This window comes from Rattus rattus, chromosome 1 (assembly GCF_011064425.1).
Source record: "Rattus rattus isolate New Zealand chromosome 1, Rrattus_CSIRO_v1, whole genome shotgun sequence".
Lineage (NCBI taxonomy): Eukaryota > Metazoa > Chordata > Mammalia > Rodentia > Muridae > Rattus > Rattus rattus.
In genome coordinates this window covers 135619471-135643917 of record NC_046154.1, presented here as the reverse complement: position 1 = coordinate 135643917, position 24447 = coordinate 135619471, and positions in this window count along the sequence as shown.

Below are 24447 nucleotides of genomic sequence, written 5' to 3'. Positions count from 1 at the left end.
TTAAAATGTTGTTTATTTGGTAATATTTGCTAGAATCTACACCTTCTATGTGCTGTCACTCTCTGCTCACAGCTGCTGCTGAGAACAGTCAGAATACCCAGAGGCTCCCTTCCTCTTCTCAACCCTTACAATGGGCCAACTTCCTCCATAGCTATCTGGGAAGGAGTCCTTCAAGATAAGAAAACCCTGAAAGGAGAAAAGCTACAGTCATACCTCATACCAAGGCCCATTGTTTTCAGAAATGTCCTTGGAACTTTTCAGCACCTTCCTCCACCAGAAATATAAGCAAATACAATGTCTCTAGTCCAACAATACCTCCAGTGAGGTGATGTCAGATGACCTTGGGCCCACTTTTTTATGGCACTTCTTCATCCTCTTTATTTTTTTTTCCACAAGGAGCCTTAAAGGAACAAGCTCAGCTCTGCCAGGCTGACTGAAGCCTCACATGTGACCTCAGCAGAGTTGCCTCTTCTGCACTAGACCAGATGAGTCTGTCTGCTCGGATGATTTTCACCCAATGAGTGATCCATTTCTATTTTTTCCAAAACCTGTTCTCTAAACCCCCAACAGTATTCCCCTTGCAAAACCATCTTAAAATTCTTATTTCTCCTTTAATCAAGCCATATAGAATTCAATATTCATGGCAAATGCAATATTTATTTTTCTAAGATCCAGCCTTATGAAGGTCTGTGGTATCAACAAACCTAGTTGGAAGGCATAGTAATTTATACCTAATGTTTCTTTACGAGTGTTCATCTACTAGTATTTTCAAGTTGATGCTAATCTTTTAAAAAAGGGAGGTAATTGGAGAAGAGTATGCTTGTGTCATAGTATCTAGTCTAGCCAGTTAGGACTAGTCTGCTAACATAGGTTCCAAATGTCAATGAAGATAAATTGTCGGGCTGTAAAACAAGCAAGGGGAAGCTAACTGTGCTCAGGTCATGCTGTGAATTAGCCACTCGATTTCAGAATAGACCTTTGAAGATGTTGTGTCTTTTCACCTGCCTAGTGAAGGGCTTGGAAATATCCAGACACAAATATGGCTCCTGCCTGGACATTGAATTTTTTTTTTTTGAGAGCTTTCTGAAGAATAGAGTTCTGGAAACCATCAGGAAAGGTCGGCATCTAGGAGAAATGTCTAGAAATCTGTCCTAACCCAAATTGATTCTCACGAAGCCTATGGAAGTTTATTTTGCAAATGCTAAATCCCCTCAAGCCTAGGCTTGCTTTACCAAGAACTGGTGCTCCATTAAAAAGTGAAAATGGATCCAGTGTGGGAGGAGATGGGTGATATGTACAGAGAGTCAGGAAATTGAACGGAGGAGTGGAGGAGTGTAGCAGTGGCAGGTGGGGCATGAGGCTAGCCACTTAAAAGTCTCAGATGCCAGGGAAGAAAGAGGTTCCCAGGACCCAACAGGTATGACATTAGTACAACATAATACACAACAAAGGGGAGATAGAACCTGTAGAAATCATAGTCATTCAGCAGTTAGGCATGACCTCCGATTTGAGGGATGGGGCCACCCATGAATCTCAAAAATATTAACCCAGAATTGTTCCTTTCTAAAGAAAATACAGGGACAAAGAGTGGAGCAGACTGAAGGAAAGGCCATCCAGAGAATGCCCCACTAGGGATCTATCCCATCTGCAGACACCAAACCCAGACACTGTTGCTGATGCCAAGAAGCTCTTGCTGACAGGGGGAGCCTAATATAGCTGTCACCTGAGAGGCTCTGCCAGAAACTGACCAAGGCAGGTGCTTATAACCAACCATCAGACTGAGCAGGGGACGCCAATGGAGGTGTTAAGGAAAGGACTGAAAGAGCTGAAGTGGTTTGGAACCCCTTAGGAAGAACAGTATCGACCAACCAGACACCTCAGAGCTCCCAGGGACTAAACCACCGACCAAAGAATACACATGGACGGACCCATGGCTCTAGTTGAATATATAGCAGAGGATGGCCTTATCTGGCATCAGTGGGAGGGGAAGCCTTTGGTCCTTTGGAGCCTTGATGCCCCAGTATAGGGGAATGGTAGGGTGGTGAGGCAAGAGTGAGTGGGTGAGTGAGAGAGCACCTTCATAGAAGCAGTGGGGAGGAGGGATGGGATGAGGGTTTGTAGAGGTGCAACTGAGAAGGGGGATAACACTTGAAATGTAAATAAATAAAATAACCAACCAATAAAAAATAAAAATAAAAAATGAAAATGAAAATGGTAAAAAGTGGATATAGTTTGACTTACTTTCCTGCTCTCAGGTCTGTATTATGTCCTAATAATTATGTCATAGCCTTTCTGAAACCTGAAGATCAAAATCACAAGAAATTGGAAATAGAAAAAATATTTAGACCACATAGGGCTTCGAGGCCTGTGTAGACTGAACTGGATCTCTACCCCAGAGTCATGTTGTTAACTGACGTCACTCTTTGGCCAAACTGTGACTAGGACAGCTCTCACTTAGACCTTTCCTCACAGGACCCCACAGGAATGTCAGAAAGAGAAAATCTGACTACTTCCGTTCAGTCTTCATTCTAGGCCACACCCCTGGATGTGAATGGCCTGCCCTGAGTGAGAACACAAAGCCAGCAATGAATCCTTGCATCTGCGTCAGTGATAACCTTGTGCCATCCTCTGCTCAGGGACCCTGAGTGAGGTAGGGCCTGCTGGAAAATTCGTCCTCTCTATGGTTAATACCACTACCATAATTAATAGGTTATCATCATGAAGACAAAATTAAGACTCTGCTCTCAGTCGTTATAGTGATCAGTGAATCACCTGTTATAACAGTTGAGAGATAAGACTTCCACAGTTGTCCATGTGTTCAAAACTTGGTCCCAGAGGAGTTCTACTGAGAAGCACTGGCGCTTTGAGATCGTTATGTCACTGGAAATATGATCACCAAAAAAATTTTGATTCTCCTTTGCCCAACACGTCTTCTTTCTGACATATAAAATAACAGTTCTATCATGTTCTCTCTACCGTTGCTATCCTGTACCTTCAGCAGGAGCCTAATGCAGAAGGGATAAACAGCCATGAATAGAATGCTCCAAGTTATTAATTAAAAATTTATCTATAATTTAATTGCCTTTGCTATTTCATTGTAATAGTGTGAAGATGAATGGTTCACTAATATCTCATACTATAGAAAAATCTGTATAATGCTAGACTTTAGAGGGAACTTTGGAGATAAATATTAGCTTGTGTTTTGCTAGGCCCAAATTAAATTTTATAATTCTTTGTATAAAGTAGTCATGAGCTGCTATGAAGATCAGATAAACTGCCATTAAGGGGTGTGGTCTCATCTTCAAATAAAAGGGATGCATAAGTTACTTCCCTTTGTTTTATACAACCATGGAGAAGGAATCCATTTGTAAATTTATATCAAGATTAGCATATCTCATTCGTATCTGCCAGCTGTTTGACACTCAATCAGAACAGCTTGTTTGAGTTCCAGTTTAAGGACATTAAAAGGTTACAATGACCATTCTTTTCTCACATCTTTCAGAAGGCTTCTCAAGATCATTCCATTCTTCAATCCATAATTAAGCTGAAACTGGATATTCTATTTTTCCTATCCTAAAACACATTGCTAGATGTTTCTTGCTATGAAGGCATTTCATAAGCCATTTTCAGTTTAATGTCTATTTATATCACATCGTAAATTTCAAGGGCAGTTCAAAGTCACTCAGCAGTATGACAGAGGGCATGGAACTAAAGTGAACATGGAACACGCTTGGCTCTTTTTCATAGGTAACCTTCCACATTATTTTTCACTAGGATCTATGTAACCATCAAGAACACAACATAAAGAATATCATGTGACTTGTAATGGTTTCTGATTGTTCCTTCACTTTAGGCAAGTATCCTATCAACTCAAGTCTAGGGTTTCAATATTTCAGATAAGATCTGTCACCTGAAATTTAGCATGGTCTAATTGGGGCATTTAAAAGCCTCACTTTGGCTAAACATAATCATGTACAATGACAGAAACTTTATTCTGATCTGTGTTTATCATAGTCATCTTTAAGATCAATGCAGTATAATGTGTGATCAATTTTGTTGCATGATCAGAATCAATCCTAGAACACACTAAGTTGGTGTGTCTATAGTTTAATTGGTAACCACATGCATAAACAATTCTCATTAACCATTAATTGCAGTGAGATACTGGATATGAGAGTTGCATTCACTGTTTCAGGCCATTCAGATGTTGTTTGCTTGGATATGGGGGCTGTGTCATTTTATAGAAGAAACCTTGTCTTCAGATCATCTGAAAGCAACATTGTACTAGGAATAAGGTCAAAAGATCTGTTACATGCTGGATTAATACATATTCATGAACATGAAATTAAAGAATGCATTTCAAATGTAATATCAAGGTCTTTTGTCATTAATGAAAATAGCCAGTGCCTTGGACAAGTTTACACTTGAAGTCTACACACCACACTCATTCATATTCAACTGGTGCATGCACTCCTATGTGTATACACATTCATACATGCACACTGCCACACACAGATGGATGGACACACACACACACACACAAACACACACACACACAGATTTTATACACATATTCACATATATATCACACAAATGTGTACACAGACATGCACACACTAAATTATACACATTTATATATTACAAACACACACCACATGCACAGTTACACATATCCCATATGCATATATACATTGGTGTATTGCACACATATACACATATACATCTTCATATGAGGCACACACATATAAACAGTGGTGTATGAACATGTATACACACATGACATACAACCACTCATGCATATACATGTGATTTGCATATATAGACATTTTACTTCCCTTGGATTTTGGGCTTCTGCTGATGAGGCCAGTGCTTAGCCATTCTGTCTTTTCTCTTTTCCACAAGATATGGGAGGTAAGGTTTGAGTGCAAGGAGGAAGACCAAGCAATATAATATATAAGTTCTAAGGTAAAGGCTGCAGGAGAAACCTTGGCCTGATGACAATCCTAAGAATTCACTGGATTCTTTGCTATCATCCCAGGCATAGAATCTCTGACTTGATAGTCCTTCTCTGACTGGAGATTATTCATCTTCCTCCACTCCCACCAGTTTCTGAGCCCTACTGCATGTTTTTCTTAAGATTTCCTCTAGTTTATAAACTGAGGTCTGGTCTCCCTCCCAGCAGTCCTGTTGCCCACGTGCGGGAAACATTTCTTGTTTTTAAGATTTATTTATTTATCATATGTAAGTACACTGTTTCTGTCTTCAGACACACCAGAATAGGGCCTCAGATCTCATTACAGATGGTTGTGAGCCACCATGTGGATACTGGGATTTGAACTCAGGACCTCTGGAGGAGCAGTCGGTGCTCTTAAATGCTGAGCCATCTCTCCAATCTGGGAAACACTTTTCCCATAGGAAATTCTAGGAAATCAGAATTTCCAGTATGGTGACAATCTAGGTCTGCCTCAGAAGCTTGGGATTTATGCCATGTTTAACCTAATGGAAGGGCTGATTACCTTATTAGATGATAGATAGATAGATAGATAGATAGATAGATAGATAGATAGATAGATAGATAGATGATAAATTAGATAGAGAATGAAAACATATATACATATGCATGGAGATATAATATATATATATAATATATATATACACTTATATATACACATATATATACATATACACACACACACACACACACATATATATATATATATATATATATATATATCCTGATACATAGTACAGACCTATACTAGCAACATACGTGTTACCTTGAGATAATAGATACATATCGTGCATGAATTACATTTCATTTCTATTTTCTCTTTCTCACCTGAGAGAATGACAGTAGCTGCTAGGTCGCCAATATTACTTGGTGAGTGAGTTGTTAAATAAATGAAATGTCACTTACCCAGCAGAGAGTAAATGTGAATGGGATTTTATTTGTCATATAATTCCTCCAGACTCCAGCTAGAATGAAGTCTTCAGAAGATGAGGGTTTGTGTGGGCTTCCTCTTCCCAATAGCCTCTGTAACAGAGAAGGCATGAGAGGAGTACTTGTGGCCTAGGTTAAATGAATGCTCCCTGTAACTTGGACAGAGTAAAATATTAGGATTATGTCTCGGTTATTTTTTATTGCTGTAATAGGACATTATGACCAAAGTAATTTATCAATGAAAGAGTTTTAGGGGCAGGAGGCTGATTGTTTCAAATAGTGAGACCGTGACCATAACAGTGAGAAGTATGCCAACAGGCAACCAGGCATGGAACAGTAGCTGCGAGCTAACTGGAAATGATCTGAACTTGTGAAACCTCCAAAGCCATTCCTAGTGACACACCTTCTCCAACAAGGACACACCTCTTCATCGTTCACAAGCAGTTTCACCAATTTGGGACAACGTTTAAATATTTGAGCCTATGGGGCCATTCTTACTCAAACTATCTCAGATACTCATACATTTTCTAGAGACAATGAGCGGCTTGCAAACTCAGTCCCTTACCAAGAGATGTTGGACCTTATCAGCATGATAATGTGATCTCTTTTATGGTCAGCTTATTGTATTTTCTATGTCACGCTGAAGCTGAGAATCTTCTACCTAAAAGTCTTGATTGAGGGAACAACAAGTATTCTGTAAAATTCTGGGGTTTTTGTTTGTCTTTGTTTTCAGAAAGACAAGATAGTTTTTGTACGTGTCTAAGATTATAAATAACTACAAATATAAATATGGTGTTTTAGATTTTATAATTTTCCAATGCCTACCTAAAATATTTCAATATGTATGTTCGTTTTAATAACAACTTCACAAAACTCTTTTTATTCTGATTCATATGTGTGTGTACCTTAAATAACTTATTCATTGATGGTTTAATTTAACATCTATATTTAATATTATATGTGTGTGTGTGTGTGTGTGTATGAATGGTCACACTCATCCCTCTATTTTCTTTTATCTTCCTATTCTTCCCACTTTTCCCCAACCCCCATAACCTATCTTTCTAAGTTGTTCCCACCTTCTTCTCATTCTTTGATTAAATTTATAGTTTTATCTCATTTTGCTTAAACCAGAGCCACCTATGTGTGCATGAGTGTAAACCACCATCATGGATCAATGAACAGTGGTGGATCACTAAACCTAATGCCATTATTACGTTTAAAAATATTTATTTTCTATAGTTAATTATCTATGATGTTCAGATTGATACTAAAGGCTCACACATCTTTATATTGGCATGTTGGCAAGTGTGGGAATGTCGAGGGTTGTTTTGATTCTCTCTCTCTCTCTTTCGTGTGTGTGTGTGTGTGTGTGTGTGTGTGTGTGTGTGTGTGTGTGTGTGTGTGTATTTTCTTTGTCAGTAGATTTCTGGAAAGAGTTTGACAACCTTGCCTGCCAAGTTTTTCTTTGCAGAAGTATAATCCCAGCAATTGCTGTGAATGAGACTGTTGGTATTGGCCAGTGTTGCCATATTTTTCACAAAATGTTGTTAAAATTCTACTACTTGCTGTTTTACTTGTTAGCTTATACCAGGAAAGGCAGATTTTATTTCTATTTAGTTTAAAAAATATCTTCACAACTTTTTGAAGAACTTCAAAGTGCTGTGGTATATATTTTTGGTTATGTTGTAAATCAAAAGTCTCACATTTGGATTTAATTTTAAGAATATATGACAGTTACAGTGTAAACATAGTGATTTATTTTCACTCGAGAGTTTTTAGTTCAGCAGTTCCTAAATAGGAACACACGTTCTAATTAGTTTTCAAATTTCAATTAGAATGCTCTAATAACTCTTAGCTTCCTGACATTTCACTTGGCAAGAGGAGTGATTGTTGTAAAATTCCTATGTATACAGAAGGCTAGAAAGAGAAAAAGTGTCAAAAGCAAGGACTTAACTAGTACAACTAAATGTAAAGTAATATTCTAGACGTGCTAATTCTTTATTAATTAGGTGCCAGTTGAGTGCTAAAGCACATTCGCTGATGTAAGATAACTATGTGTTTATTCCCATATGTGTTTGCTTGTCAAGGGCTTTGTTTTCTACTATTAAGTGCCATTGATTAGATATAGATAAGCTTTTTCCAGAAATAAAGATTCCATGTGCATTCTCTGTCTCCTGTCCAAGTGATAACATGAGTATTTCTCTTTAGTGTCCAGATCCCTGTTGGCTATGAGAATGACAAAGACCTCATAATGCTGGATGGAGAAATAGACAAGACCCCCACATGCTCATCATTTTACAGGTGAACAAGTGGAGATGAACAGTGTTTTATGCCTCGTTCATAGTCTGCATAGAAAACTTTAAAAGGAATCCTTTTTAGAAAAATGAGTGTGCTCCACATAATGTTGCAACTTTCACATTAAAATCTCATTTTCTTTGAAACATTGAGCTGCATATATTTAAGAAGACTTAACTACAAATGACATACAGAATTTTTGAAAAATGTATAACCAGAAAAAAATCTCTTTTGAAAAAAAAATTTGAAATTGTAACATGACAGGAGAAACACGACTTAAATGCTAAGCTCGCATCCTTCATACTCTACATACTGCCATGTATGTGTGTGGAAGACCAAAGAATATATTGACAAACTTGACCCAACTTGGAGAAACAGACAAAAAAGGTGCCTGCTAAGGGAATGCAGCATTTATGGTAGAGAACATTCTCCAAGTTTTTGAAAGAAATTTCACCTTCCTGGTCTGTAAGACTGAGTCTGGAAAGGGCCAGTGAGCATGGATGACTTCATATAGTAGGAACAAATCACAGAGACATGTTGCTCCAGTCACACTGTAGAAAATGGATGCTTTCTGGACTTAGGTGACTTGAAAATAATTGTATTATAAACTTTATAATGCAGAAGATAATGAAATTATCTTTTGAAAAATGAAATTTAGTATATTTGATTCACCACCTCCCCAGTAAAAAGCTGCACATTCTCTCCTCTCATCTCAGCCCCTCATTCCTAACCGTCAGCCACAGATACTCAAGCAAACATCACTCAATCAGTAAAACAATGAAGAACACACACACACCAGAATCACACGACTTACATGTGCTTTTTAGATAGCTATTTAAACAATAATGTGCTGTCTGATGGATAGTTTTTATTCCACCTGATATCCATACTGACATATTAAATTACATTAAAAAAAATCCAGTGCTTTGTTTTAGGAAAATATTTTAAATAATGCCAACTTAGAATTATTTAGTGAATTTAGAAAAATAAAATCTAATAAATATCTTCCTCAAGCACATACCTAACAAAGAGGAAGTTAGAAGATTTGAATGGGATGGGCTGAGAAAATTTAGTGAAATCAGTACATATATATATATATATATATATATTACATATTAAAATGATTGAATTCTAAAGGTGATCAACCGAGAAGATTATACTGTATTTAAAAAGACTATAAAATAGCTAATCCTTCTTAGATTTCCCAATCATGAAATAAATATGCATTATATTCACCATGTAATCCTGTAATATGTTGACCCTAAGTAACAACTTGCAGCATTATTACTATGTATTAAGGTATTATTATGACCCTGATTCTGGGAGTGAGGCTCTGAGTATATTTGGGACTTTTCCTCAGGGTATGTCACAATGTACTCATAATAGTAGATGTGACCATGTCTCATCTGAGTGCTCAAGAGAGGAATCCCTTCCTAAATGACTCATATGGTCCTAAGCACACTCCAGGTCTCTGGGGACTATCAAACCTTCCCTGGCTGTTATCTGTGGACCATCCTCAGTCTCTTGCCACACCTTTCTTCTTCATAATAGCTTTTTTTTTAAATGCAGTCTAAAAAAGAACTAGAAGAGAAGAATAAACATCGAAGAATTTTTTAAAATAGTGATGGAAGCAATTTTCTTTACTTTTACCATAATCTCTTAATGTAGACCACACAAGCAAAATACTTGAAGACAGGGATCATTGACCCATATCCTTGGACTCTGAGTATAATGTAGCTATTGTAAATATTCACCCTAGTCTCTTGGTTTGAATAAAACTTCTCCTTGGGATGCTGTAAATATAAAAACCATCTTAGTTTTTACTCACATGGAAAACCTCCCCTTTACAGTGCAATGGTCATAATACCATACATGCCTGACTAAAATGTGAGTGCTGCATTACATAACCATCTCTAGACTTGGATAGAGAGTGACAATGCTGAGGGAAAAGGACAGCCAAATCCCCTTAGTCTTAACCACTCAGTCGTTATTCAAACCTTATTTTAAAATATCTCTCCACTCTATGCAGCTTTTCGTCTTCTGCCATTTGTCCTCACTAAATACAAAATCCATAGCGACACAATTATTTCATAAATTAAGAGAGCTTCTCTCTTAAGAAATTTTTCTCCTTTGCCAATGTAGTTAAGGCAGTTCCACACTTTCTCTTCTATCAAATTTAGTGTGTCCAGGTTTATGCTAAGTTCTTAGATCCACGTGGGCTTGAGTTTTGTGAAGGGTGGTATAGATAGAAAATAATTCATACCTAAGGCAAGCTTCCCATTCTCTGAGGAGAAGGGGAGTGTAAGGGCAGGAGGAGTTCATAAGGGTGGTACTTGGATGGGAGTAGGCAGGAGGGGTCAGGATGTAAAATGAAGAAAGAAGGAAAGAGAGAAAGAGGGAGAGAGAGAGAGAGAGAGAGAGAGAGAGAGAGAGAGAGAAATTAAAGAAAGAAAGAAAAAATAATGATAAAAAAGAAAGCTTTCATACCACCAAAGAAAGAATGAATATTTCTTCATACACTAGAACATAAATTATTTTTATTTCATGAATCCTCTCCTGTGTATAATTTATAAAACATTCTCACCATAGAAAAAGTATTTCAATAACACTAAGGTTATAAGGGATGGTATAGCATTTTTAGCCATCTTTGGGGACATACATGTTCTAGAAATAAGGTTTCAGTAATCCTGAAAGTATTCTTTGAGTCCATGCAGCAAGGCAGAGCATACAAACATAAAATCTGAAAGTCAATTTCAAAGAGTTATATAAAACAGCAATCACAAATGACCACTAAATTTCAAACCTTATGGAATAAGTAAACAGAGCCCTTGTCAGGGAAAATCTTTCCTACTGCATGTCTAACTTAGACTTGAAGAAAGTCTTTATGATATTTTACATGTAGAGAACTTCTAGTTGTACTTGGCACAAAAAGGGTGGTGGGGCTTCCCCACCCAGATCCATTAGTTTTACTTGCTTCACCAAGCCAATTCGGACAATATTCATGGCATATCGCCTCAGCGCTGGCCACGTTGGTGAAATGACTCTTTTGAGTCAAGGTTCTTGCAAAGCAGTTCAACAAACACATTATGACCTTCCTCCAATTCTTTGCAAACAGAAAGTAATGTTTGCATATGCCAGGGTTCCTCCTCGTTGCATCAAGAGCAAGAGAGACAATATTACTCTCCTCAGAAAGGCAGTCTAAGCTACAGGAAACCTACGCAGACAAATCTTACTAAACTAACATTTTGTAGAGCAGACACTTTCCCACAACTAACTACTGCAGCTTAAACTCTTTGGTATTATCAGGTTTTCACAATTTACTATTCTGCATGTATTCTGGTATGCGAATCTCTCACATAACCTGCCTCTTTGCACATTCATTCTGCACGTGAACTGTCCTAATGCTATTAAAATGCATGAAATGAAACTTGCATGGTCTCATTCAGCTATTTGTCTTATCTAACTTTCAATACTTACACATAACTACAGACCAAATGCGTAGAAAAGAATGCTTTCCCTGTAACTGTATCGTGTTGATTACAACCATGAGTACCTCTAATAAATTGTATCTAAAGTTAATAGTACTTACTATACGTTAGCAAAGAACAAGTTGGCCCAGCTATAGTGTCTTGTAGCTCAGGGTAGACCAGGATTTGTGTAGGGTATTTTGTGTGCTGGAGTTAACCTTTTCCCTCAAATGTTGAACGGATAATAGTTCCCAAAAAGTGGAGGAGAGTGCAGACCAGGGCATTCACCTTCCTTGAAGTGAAACTAAACATTCGAACTCTTGAACTGCCTATTTTACTAGATTGGTATACGTGTATCAAAACTCATCATTATTTGCCTTTAGGAAAATATACTGGGCATATACTGTAATAAGACAGTTCAATTTGAGCCAACAAAATCATTTGTAATTTTAGTATTCTTTGATAACCACTGTACAGGCAAACCTAGCATTGGTTTCCGTGAAAAGGTCACTGTCCTACAAAGATGTATTGACATAAAAACATCTTCGCTTTATGACTTTGTTGTGGTTGTTGCTGTTGTTGTTTTGTTTTATTGTTGTTGTTTCGGAATCAAATGTGTCAAATCTTATGGAGAAGTGTTCTTGCGCCTTGTCCAACTCTGTTTGCTTTATTCTCCATCTTCCATTCTGTTCTCCTTTCTCTATCCTGGCTTTCCTTGGTCACTTACATTCCCTTCCATTGTTGGCATTATAATTCTCCGAGTTCCTACTTCTTTGTAGCATTATTGTGTTCCTGATCACAGAAAACTCTGTCATTATTGAAAGGGTTTATTATGAAGGATTCTCTCCATTTTGCTCATGACGTTGAAAACCTTATAAATGTCAGACATCTCTGTCTCTGATAGTTTTCCAATTTGCTGGTATAAAATTTTATTACGTATAACCTAGTCTTGCTCCAGTCTTTTGGGCAAATGGACTTTTTCCATTCATCTTTTTTTGGGGTCATTGTTTACTGAATTGAGTGGATTTGGGGGGTGGCTCTCACTATTTTGGTAAGCCATTTGAAAATGATCTCTTAAGACATGGAAGATAGGGGGCTGGAGAGATGGCTCAGAGGTTAAGAGCACTGACTGCTCTTCCAGAGGACCTGAGTTCAATTCCCAGCAACCACATGGTGGCTCACATCTGTCTGTAATGGGAAGCGATGCCCTCTTCTGGTGTATCTGAAGACAGCTAGTATGTACTCAAGTAAGTAAAAATAATGAAAAGAAAAAACCGTTTAAAAAAAAAAGACATGGAAGATAAGTTTGGACTCTCAGGTTCATAGTTATCCAACCAGAGTCAGGGATGTGTTCATCTCAGTGGTTGGTTACTGCTACAATTTTTGTACCACTTGCCATATCTTGAAGGCAGGACACCATATTCAACCCACAGATGTGTGGCTGGGGAAATGTTTAGATTTCTCCTTTGGTAATATGTAGAATACACCTCCTATAACAAAGACACTAGCAAGTAGGAGTGAAGACTCTCTGTAGTTATCAATTCAACATCTCTATGATCAGAGACTTGTCTAGTTGTTCTCTTCAACATTTGGGCCTTGTCATCAGATTGTGAAAGGCAATAGCTATAGCCTATAGCTTTGGAAACAACCTGGGTTATTTGGGAATTTCCATGGGCCACTTTGGCCAACAGCTCAATTATTCATAACCTAATTTTGGACTTGAAATGATATTGGGTGACAAAAGATGGCCTGTTAGGGCTCTGACTCAAACAATATTTGGTGATTTCAGTTAGATTACTTTCATACATACTATATATATATATATATATATATATATATATATATATATATATATATATTAGAAAATTCTACTATATTAAGCTTTACCTCTAACGGTATTAAATTTTAATTGGATTTTTTTTTACTTACATTTCAAGTGTTACAGCCTTTCCCAATTTCCTGTCCATAAACCACCTATTCCACCTCCCATCCCCCTTCCTCTATAAGGGTGTTCCCCCACCTACCACCCACCCCTTCCTGCTTCCCCACCCTGATATTCCCCTACATTGGGGAAGGTCCAGCCTTGGCAGGATCAAGGACTCTTCCTCCCATTGGTGACCAACAAGGCTACCCTCTGCTGTATATGCAGCTGGAGTCATGGGTCTGCCCATGTGTACACTTTGGATAGTGGTCTAGTCCCTGGGAGCTAGGATTGGTGGTGGTTACTTTTGTTCTTATAGGGTTGCAAGTCCCTTCAGGTCCTTTAATCCTTTCTCTAACTCCTCCAATAGGGACCCCATTCTCCCTTCAATGGATACCTGCTAGCATTTGCCTGTTTATTTGTTATGCTGTGGCAGAGGCTCTCAGGAGACAGCTATATCAGGCTACTGTCAGCATGCAACCCTTGGCATCAATGAATAGTGACTGGTTTTGGTGGCTGCATGTATATGGGCTAGAAACCAAGGTGTGGTCGGCTCTGAATGGCCATTTCTTTAGTCTCTGCTCCAAACTTTGTCTCCATATTTCCTCATATGAATATTTATGTTCCTTCTTTTAAGAAGGACTGAAACATCTGCACTTTGGCATCCTTCTTCATCTGGTTCATGTGGCCCATGGTCTGTGAATCATATCTTGGGTAATTCAAGTTTTGTGCTAATAACTACGTATCAGTGAGTGCATACCATGTGTGGGTTGTTTTTGTTTTTTTGTTTGTTTGTTTGTTTTTGTAATTGGGTTACCTCACACAGAATGAAATTTTCTAGTTCCATTCATTTGTCTATGGATTTCATGAAGTCATTGTTTTTGATAGTTGAGCAGTACTCCATTGTGTAGATGAACCATATTTTTGTATCCATTCCTCTGACGAAGGATATCTGGGTACTTTCCAGCTTCTGGCTATTATAAATAAGGCTTCTATGAACACAGTGGAGCATGTATCCTTGTTATATGTTGGAGGATATTTTGGGTATATGCCCAGGAGTGGTATAGCTGGAAACTCAGGTAGTACTATGTCCAATTTTCTGAGGAACCTCCAGACTAATTTCCAGAGTGCTTGTACCAATTTATAATCCCACCAAAAATGGAAGACTGTTCCTCTTTCTCCATATCCTCGCCAGCATCTGTTGTCACCTGAGTTTTTTATCTGAGCCATTCCGACTGCTATAAGATGGAATTTCAGGGTTGTTTTGACTTGCATTTCCATGATGACTAAGGTTGTTGAGCATTTCTTTAGAAACTTTTCAGCCATTCGATATTCCTTAGCTGAGAATTCTTTGTTTAGCTCCGCACCCCATTTGGTTCTCTGGAGTCTACCCTTTTGAGTTCATTGTACATATTGGAGATTAGACCTCTATCAGATGTAGGATTGGTCAAGATCTTTTTTCAATATGTTGGTTGCTGTTTTGTCCTAATGACAAGATCCTTTGCCTTGCAGAAGTTTGCAATTTTATGAGGTCCCATTTGTCAGTTCTTGATCTTAGAGCATAAGCCATTGGTGTTCTGTTCAGGAAATTTTCCCCATTGCTAATGTGTTCGAGGTTCTTCCACACTTTTTCTTCTAATAGTTTGAATGTATCTGGTTTGATGTGGAGGACTACATACACTTGAGCTTTGTACAGGGAGATAAGACTATGTCAAATTGCATTCTTCTAGATGCTGACCTCCAGTTGAAGGAGCAGCATTTGTTGGAAATGCTATCTTTCTCCACTGGATGGTTTTAGCTCCTTTGTCAAGACCAAGTGAACATAGGTGTGTGGGTTCATTTCTGGGTCTTCAGTTCTATTCCATTGATTTATCTGTCTATCTCTATACCAATAACATACAGTTTTTATCACTAGTACTCTGTAATATAGCTTGAGGTCAGGGATGATGATTTCCCCAGAAGCTCTTTCATTGTTGAGGATAGTTTTCATTACCCTGGGTATTTTGTTATTCCAAATGAATTTGCAAATTGGTCTTTCTAACTCTATGAAGAATTGAGTTGGAATTTTGATGGGAATTGCAATGAATCTGTAGATTGCTTTTGGCAAAATGGCCATTTTCATGCTAATCCTTCAGCAAGGGAGGTCTTTCCATCTTCTGAGATCTTGTTCAATTTCTTCCTTCAGAGACTTGAATTTCTTGTCATACAGATCTTTCACTTGCTTGGTTAGAGTCACAACAAGGTATGTTATTTGTGACTATTGTGAATGGTATAGTTTTCCTAATTTCTTTCTCAGCCTGTTTATCCTTTGAGTAGAGGAAGGTTACTGATTTGTTAGAGTTAACTTTATACCCAGCCACTTTACTGAAGTTGTTTATCAGGCTTAGTAGTTCTCTGGTGGAACTTTTGGAGTCACATGAATATATGAGCATATCATCTGCAAATAGTGATATTTTGACTTCTTCCTTTCTAAATTGTATCCCTTTGCCCTCCCTTTTTTTTAACCTGATTTCTCTGGCTTGGACCTTGAGTACTATACTAATAAGTGGTAGAGAGTTGACAGCCAGTCATGTCTAGTCCCTGATTTTAGTGAGATTGCTTCAAGTTTCTCTCCATTTAGTTTGATGTTGGCTACTGGTTTGCTGTATATTGTTTTTACTATATTTAGGTATGGGTCTTGAATTCCTTATCTTTCCAAGACTTTTATCATGAAGTAATGTTGAAGTTTGTCAAATGCTTTCTCAGCATTTAATGAGATGATCATATAGTTTTTTTCTTTGAATTTGTTTATATAGTGGATTATGTTGATAGATTTCCATGTATTGAACCATCCCTGCATCCCTGGGATTAAGCCAAATTGATCATGATTGATGATCATTTTGATGTGTTCTTGGATTCAGTTTGCAAGAATTTTATTGAGTATTTTTGTGTCAATATTCATAAAGGAAATAAGTCTGAATTTCTCTTTGTTGGGTCTTTGTGTGGTTTAGGTAAAATTTAGTTGTAGCTTCATAGAAGGAATTGGTATTTCCTTCTGTTTCTATTTTGTGGAATAATTTTGACAGGATTCATATGACATCTTCTATGAAGGTTCATAGAAGAATTCTCCTCTGAATGCATCTGGTCCTGTGATATTTTTGGTTAGGAGACTTTTAATAGCTGCTTCTATTTCTTTAAGAGTTGTGGGACTGTTTAGATGGTTTATCTGATCCTGATTTAACTTTTATACCTGGTATATCTCTAGAAAATTATCTCGTTTCATCGAAATTTTTCAGTTTTGATGAATATAGGCTTTTGTAGTAGGATCTGGTGATTTTTAAAATTTCCTCAGATTCTACCATTATGTCTCCCTTTTCATTTCTGATTTTGTTAATTTGGATACTTTCTCTGTGCCCTCTGGTTAGTCTGGCTAAGGGTTTATCAATCTTGATGATTTTCTCAAAGAACCAGCTCCTGGTTTTGTTGATTCTTTGTATAGTTCTTTTGTTTCTACTTGGTTGATTTCAGCCCTGAGTTTGATCATTTCCTGCCATCTATTCTTCTTGGGTTATTTTCTTCATTTTGTTCTAGAGCTTTTAGGTGTGTTGTCAAGCAGTTAGTGTATCCAGTATCTTTTTGGGGGTACTCGGAGCTATGAGTTTTCCTCTTAGCACTGCTTTTATTGTGTCCCATAAGTTCTGCTATGTCGTGCCTTCATTTTCATTAAATTCTAAAAAGTCTTTAATTCCTTTCTTTATTTTGTCCTTAACCAAGTTATTATTAAGTAGAGCATTTTTCAACTTCCATGTGTATGTGGGCTATCTGTTGTTTTTGTTGTTATTTAAGACCAGCTTTAATCCATGGTGATTTGATAGGTTGCATGCAATTATTTCAATATCTTTGTATCTGTTGACAACTGTTTTGTGATTGATGATATGGTCAGTTTTTGAGAAGGTACCATGAGGTGCTGAGAAGAAGGTATATTCTTTTGGTTTAGGATAAAATGTTCTAGAAATATCTGTTAAATCCATTTGGTTCATGACTTCTCTTAGTCTGTCTATGTGTCTGCTTAATTTCTGTTTTCATGATCTGTCCATTGATCAGAGTAGTGTGTTGAAACTCCCACTATTTTTGTGCGAGGTGTGATGTGTGCTTTGAGCTTTAGTAATGTTTGTTTTGGGAATGTAATTTCCCTTGCATTTTGAGCATAGATATTCAGGATTGAGAGTTCATCTTGATGGATTTTCCTTTGATGAGTATGAAGTGTCCTTCCGTATCTTTTTTGATAACTTTTGGTTGAAAGTCAATTTTACTCTATATTTGAATGGTGCTCCAGCTTGTTTATTGGGACCTTTTGCTTGGAAAATTATTTTCCATCCTTTTACTCTGAAGTAGTGTCTGAGTTTGTTGCTGGTGTGTGTTTCCTGTATGCAGCAAAATTCTGGGTCTGCTTTACATATCCAGTCTGTTAATCTATGTTTTTTTTTTTAATGGAGGAATTGAGTTCACTGATTTTAAGAGATATTATGAAATAGTGATTGTTGTTTCCTGCTATTTTTGTTGTTAGAGTAGAATTATGTTTGTGAGGCAGTCTCCTTTTGGGTTTTTTGCAAGAAGATTACTTTCTTGCTTTTTCTAGGCTGTAGTTTCCCTCCCTGTGTTGTAGTTTTCCATCTATTCTCCTTTGTAGTGCTGGATTTGTGGAACTATATTTTGTAAATTTGGTTTTGTCATGGATTATCTTGGTTTCTCCACCTATGTTAATTGAGGGTTTTGCTGGATACAGTAGCCTGAGTTGGCATTTGTGTTCTCTTAGGGCCTGTTTAACATCTGCCCAGAATCTTCTGGCTTTCATACTCTCTTGTGAGAAGTCTGGTAAAATTCTGATAGGTCTGCTTCTATATATTACTTGACATTTTTCCCTTACTGCTTTTAATATTCTTTCTTTGATTTGTGCATTTGGTGTTTTGACTGTTATGTGACAGGAGGAATTTCTTTTCTGGTCCAATACATTTGGAGTTCTGTAGGCTTCTTGTATGCTTACGGACATCTCTTTATTTAGGTTAGGCATATTTTCTTCAATATTTTGTTGAAGATATTTACTGGCCCTTTAAGTTGGGAATCTTTGCTCTCTTCTATACCTATTATCCTTTGGTTTGACCTTCTCATTGTGTCTTGGGTTTCCTGGACGTTTTGTATTAGGAGCTTTTTGTGTTTTACCTTTTCTTTGATGGTTGTGTCAATGTTTTCTATGGTATCTTCTGCCCCTGAGATTCTCTCTTCTATCTCTTGTATTCTGTTGGTGATGCTTGCATCTATGACTCCTGATCTCTTTCCTAGGTTTTCTAACTCCAGGTTTGTGTCCCTTTGTGATTTCTTTATTGTTTCTGTTTCCATTTTTACATGCTGAATGGTTTTGTTCAATTAGTTCACCTGTTTGGTTGTGTTTTCCTGTAATTCTTTAAGGGATTTTTATGTTTTCTCTTTAAGGGCTTCTACTTGTTTACCTGTGTTGTCCTGTATTCTTTAAGGGAGTTATTTATGTCCTTCTTAAAGTCCTCTACCATCATCATGAGATGTGATTTTTAAATCCAAATCTCACTTTTCCAGTGTGTTTGGATATCCAGTATTTGCTTTGGTGGGAGAACTGGGCTCCAATGCTGCCAAGTAGTCTTGATTTCTGTTTTTTACCTTCTTGCACTTCCCTCTCAGCATATGGTTATGTCTGGAGTTAGCTGTTCTTATTGTCTCTGACAGTGGTTTGAGGGTCCTGTAAGCCTTTGTGTCAGCACTTTTGGAGACTAACTTTCAGTGGTTTCCTGAGGGGGGCCTGCTGGAGTTGGGGGCTGAGAAAAATGAATGAATGACTAACTGACTAACCCGGAGAGAAGTTTGGAGAGGAACATTTGCATGATGGACTGGACATGGGAGCAAGGGAGGGGAGAGAGTCTGCTGTACATCTGGGAACAGGTTTGGGTTCGGAGGAGCTGAGGGAGAACTGAAGATGTGCAGTTAGTCTACCTGTTTCGCTGTCAGAGTGACCTGTGTGTTTTCAGGGAATGCCTGTTAATTTTTGCTGGGATTTGCACATATCATCTTTTATAAAAGAGAAGCTCAATATTTACATTGTACTATTCTTACATGGAACTAACTGCTAACAGCCTTTCATCTGCAATCTAATAAACATGAAAAGAAGAGTCTGGGCTCCAATTCTATCTCCCCCAAAAGTAAGATGCTAAAAAATATAAGTTACTTCACTCCCTGGGAATATAATGTAATCCATGTAGACCATTTTATGAAAATGAGAAATGCTTTAAGAAATCAGGATATCATAGTTATGGATGTCCAATGGATAGATTCTGAATGAAGGCAGGTCACATTTTCCCACCTTAAATTTTGCACATCTTTGTCCTCAGGTAGGAATGAGAACAAGCAAGTCTTTCCTCTCATCCCTATAACATTTCCTTAAGGAAGAACTTATCTCTATATAAATAAACTGATTATTAACTTTATGTGTTTCTCAGTGTTAAACTCTAACACATCTTTTCAAACCTGTCATGCTGTAGCCCAGTTAGGTTTCCTGTTGTCCCCCCCCCATCCCCCATATAACATAAATGCTATCCTTCCCTCTATCACATTCAGTAGAAATACATGGAGCAGCTCTACCACCCTAATCCAAAAAGCAATCCAATCTACTCTGAGGTTGTCTCATCTAAGCTTTGTAAATTCACTCAAATCCAAAACATGAGTTTTCATTACTCTCTGAGCATGTGATATACTCTGACATGCACAGTATATTTATTCCTCATTGATAAATATAATTTGAAACCCCAGCTTTAAATTGTACTGTCCTTTTAAGATCAACTTATAACAAAATCTATATGACATTCAAAATCCTTCAAGACAGAAACATACTGCCAGTCCCTAAACACATCACAGTGACTTAACTGAATATTTTTAAACACAGAGACATAGTAAACACCATCATTAGTTCTAAATATATTTATACATTAGCATCTCTTCCAATTTCAAAGATACAGTCCATACATTCTTTAACATTTTTTTCACTGCATTCCTTGTAGCATCTTGAACATAGCAGGAAGCAACTTTCCTTTTTGAGTGTAGAAAACATGAACATATAGGTAACTCCTCTACAGATGCCTTAATTACTTGTTTTAACATCCGGTTAAAGTCACTATTTTAAATCGCTATGTGGTTACTTTGGAAAACCAGTATCTAATTGGTGGTTAATGTATGCCAATGTGTAAAGGTATTATTTTAAAGCATACAATACTGTTTAGGACAGCATTATAAGCCATAATATAGCATTATAATGTAGCATTATAGGGATACTATAATTTCATTTATGGAAAGGACCCTTGGTTGTAAACTAGATCATACTTGAGATGTTGTAAAAAAAATGAATGTCAGACCATTTTGTGTCAAGATTTTTCATTCCTTACCCCACACTGACTTTGTGCTTTAGAGGCATATTCCTTCCTGTCTTCCAAGATTGCTGAGTTTGAAGACAAAGTTTGTGCAATTTGCCATCCATTGGTTCTGATATTACATTTGCATATAAATGCTCAGTAAATATTTATGGATGACTAAATAAGCATGAACCAATCAAAATTTTTTAACTTTTCACAGCTTCATGGAATAAAATATAAAAATTTTAAATCGAAGCATTCATTTTAGCATGCAAGATTCATACATTTAGTCAGCAAATATATTTTGAGATAACATGGTTCACACTTTAGAATAAGTAATTTATTGTCCTAGCCTCTAGAAGCTTAGCAATAGACATTAGGGGATATATAATGTAATAAAATATTAACTATATAAGTAACCCTGACATATGAAGGATATTGCCCTATGTGTTTTAGACATAAAGTCCATTCTTTCCCATTATATCAATTAATATCGCACTCAGAAAATAGGAAACATTGGCTCAAAAATAGTTTTTTGTTTGTTTGTTTGCTTGCTTGCTTTGGTTTTTTAAATTTTTTATTGGTTATATGATATATTTACATTTCAAACTTATTCCCCTCCCAGTTTCCTCTCTGCAAACCTCCATCCCACCCCCAACCCTCTGCTTCTGTGAGGGTGCTCCCCTATCTACTTCCTCTTGACTCCCCACCCTGGCAATCCCCTACACTGGGACATCAAGCCTTCACAGGACCAAGAGCCTCCCATCCCATTGATGCCAGATAAGACCATCCTCTGCTATATATGCATCTGAAGCCATGGGTTCCTGTGTATTCTTTGGCTGATGATTTAGTCCCTGGGAGCTATGGGGTTGTGTGTGTGGTGGGGGGAGGGGGATGGAGTGGTTGCTTGACATTGTTGTTCTTCCTATGGGGTTGCTAACCCCTTCAGCTCTTTCAGTCCTTCTCCTAACTCCTCTATTGTGGTCACTGTGCTCAATCTGATGGTTGACTGCAAGCATCCGCATTTCTATTGGTCAGGCTGTGGCAGAGACCATGAGGGGATAGCTATATCAGGCTCCTGTCAGCAAGCACTTCTTGATGTCAACAATAGTGTCTGGGTTTGGTGACTGCATATGGGATAGATCCCCAGGTGGGGCAGTCTCTAGATGGCCTTTCCTTCAGACTCTGCTCCACTCTTTTTCCTGGGTATTTAATCGTCTGAAGTCATTCTAGTTGTATCCTCTAAAGTCACTATTTGACTCCAGGGAACCTCTCTACAACAAAATACTTCCAAACCAAGCAATGATTTAGAGAGCAGCATATTGGTTCCTTTAATTTGAGAGGTACAAATGTTGCTGTTAAGATTCAACGTAAAGGGTTGTTGTTTCTAACTGAGATTAAAAGAGTTTCATGGCAAAAACAGTATCCAATGTGGAACTGCTGAACCAGGTGAGACCTCCAAAGAAGGCCAGTAGGATTTTTAACCCAAACCTCACTGAAGGAAAAAACAGAAAAGTGTTTTGTTATGTTTTACTTAGAGAACAAACAAATTCTGGCCAGGGTAGCATTTTAACAGAAAATGAGTAATAAGTCGTAGCAAAGGAACATATTTTGAGGACATAGTTTACCAGATTCATACACCTAGACATAAGACAGGCACCTGACTTGTCAAAGATGTCACACCAGAGAGCCTCATTTGTAACGTGTTAATTTAAATATGTTAATAGCACAGAAATAAGGGGATGCTGGTAGAGGGCAAGCCCAGACATAACTTTATAGAAATAGAAATATTTATTTTCATTTTTGAAAGATTAATTACAAAAGTTCCACTCTTTATGTTCTTGAGACAAATTGATAACCTAATTTCTAGAAGTGGGCATAGAAAGGCACTTCTCAGTGACAGAGGGAAAGTTGCCCTGCTTAGATTGGAGAGGGAATCCTTTCGTATCCTTCTCAATTCAGCAGCAGTTAGGAGACTTTACAAGGCAGTTGAACTTTCTGAAAAATGTAACCCTTATGATATTCCTTATTTAAATATTAACGAGCTTTCCACCCACAATCTACCTGTGGTCTGGAATGTTATATAGGTATCTTGGGGTTTACTGTACAGAGGCAAAAAACAAAGAGCTTTTCAAATAAATCAGTATCAAAGAGAAATAGAAAACAAATATTATTCTACATTTTTTAAATAAAAATGGTTATGAAATTAGAGGAACTACACCCTCTGAATGAGTGAGTTCAGTCTCTTGAAATGATGCTGTCCTGTCACCATGATCTTTGGGTAAAATATGTTGAACTGCAATGATAAAAACAATTTTTATTTTATTTATGCATTGAGTATCATGGCACATCAAACTTGTTGCATTGGGCATAGTATTTTTTTAAGGTCATAGGAAAGGCACATGAGTCAATAACACTGGAACACTTGCGAAACATCTCAGGACTTGCTGTCCCCATGTTAGCATTCTGTTCCATTCGGGGAGCACACAAAGTGAGTTTCATGGCCATATTTAGTCACTAGAAATTAATGACAAACAAGAAAATATTTATGCTACAGAGAAAGGTAATCATTTCTCCTCCACATACTCACTCTTATCTCTCTGACTCTTCGTTCTCTCCCCTTGAAACTTTCCAGAGACACTCCAATAGAAATTTCTTTAAAAGTTCTATTAAATGGAGAGAGAGAGAAAAAAAAAAAAACTCTTCTGAAAATTGCTGCAAAGGAAACCCGCTCCATTATTCACTCTCGTCTTGGCATTTCATTAACATCAGTATTAAATCAGTCTCCAATTGGAGACCAGTATTGTGCATGAATAATTCCGCATGAGTGGCCTATTGTAATTCAAAAGTAGTTTTTCAGTTTCATTAAAGCTATAGAGCTATATTGACATGTAATAAGACAGTTTTGAATTAATTTCCATGCGTGGATATAACATTTAAAGCCATCTCAAATATGCTCTACATTATTAGACCTAAGGCATTATTTTTATAGCACAGCCTTTTCAAGAAACAATAATTTGGCTTCCAGCTACACACAACCAAATGCCCTTACTTTGATCTGCATGGGTATTTTTTTTTTGTAATTGATAACACAGGTGTGTTTCCTTTCTGAAACACATTGAGAAATGCAAAATAAATTGAATAACATCAAATTTCATTAGATGCATCTAAGTAAATTAGTAATTAAATATTAACTCAATTCAGATTTATTAATTACTCTTTATACCACTTAGTGATGATGTGAATTTTGCCACTCTGTTTCTGTTTGGATAAGGTGGGATATGTCTAATAATTGCTCAGCTATAGAAGTGGCTTGAAACTAACTAGATGATTTTCACTTATCAGTACTGGTTCCTCTGCTCTGTTTTCTGGACATTGCATTAGCCAGTTGCATTGATCTATCTGGTGCAGGGG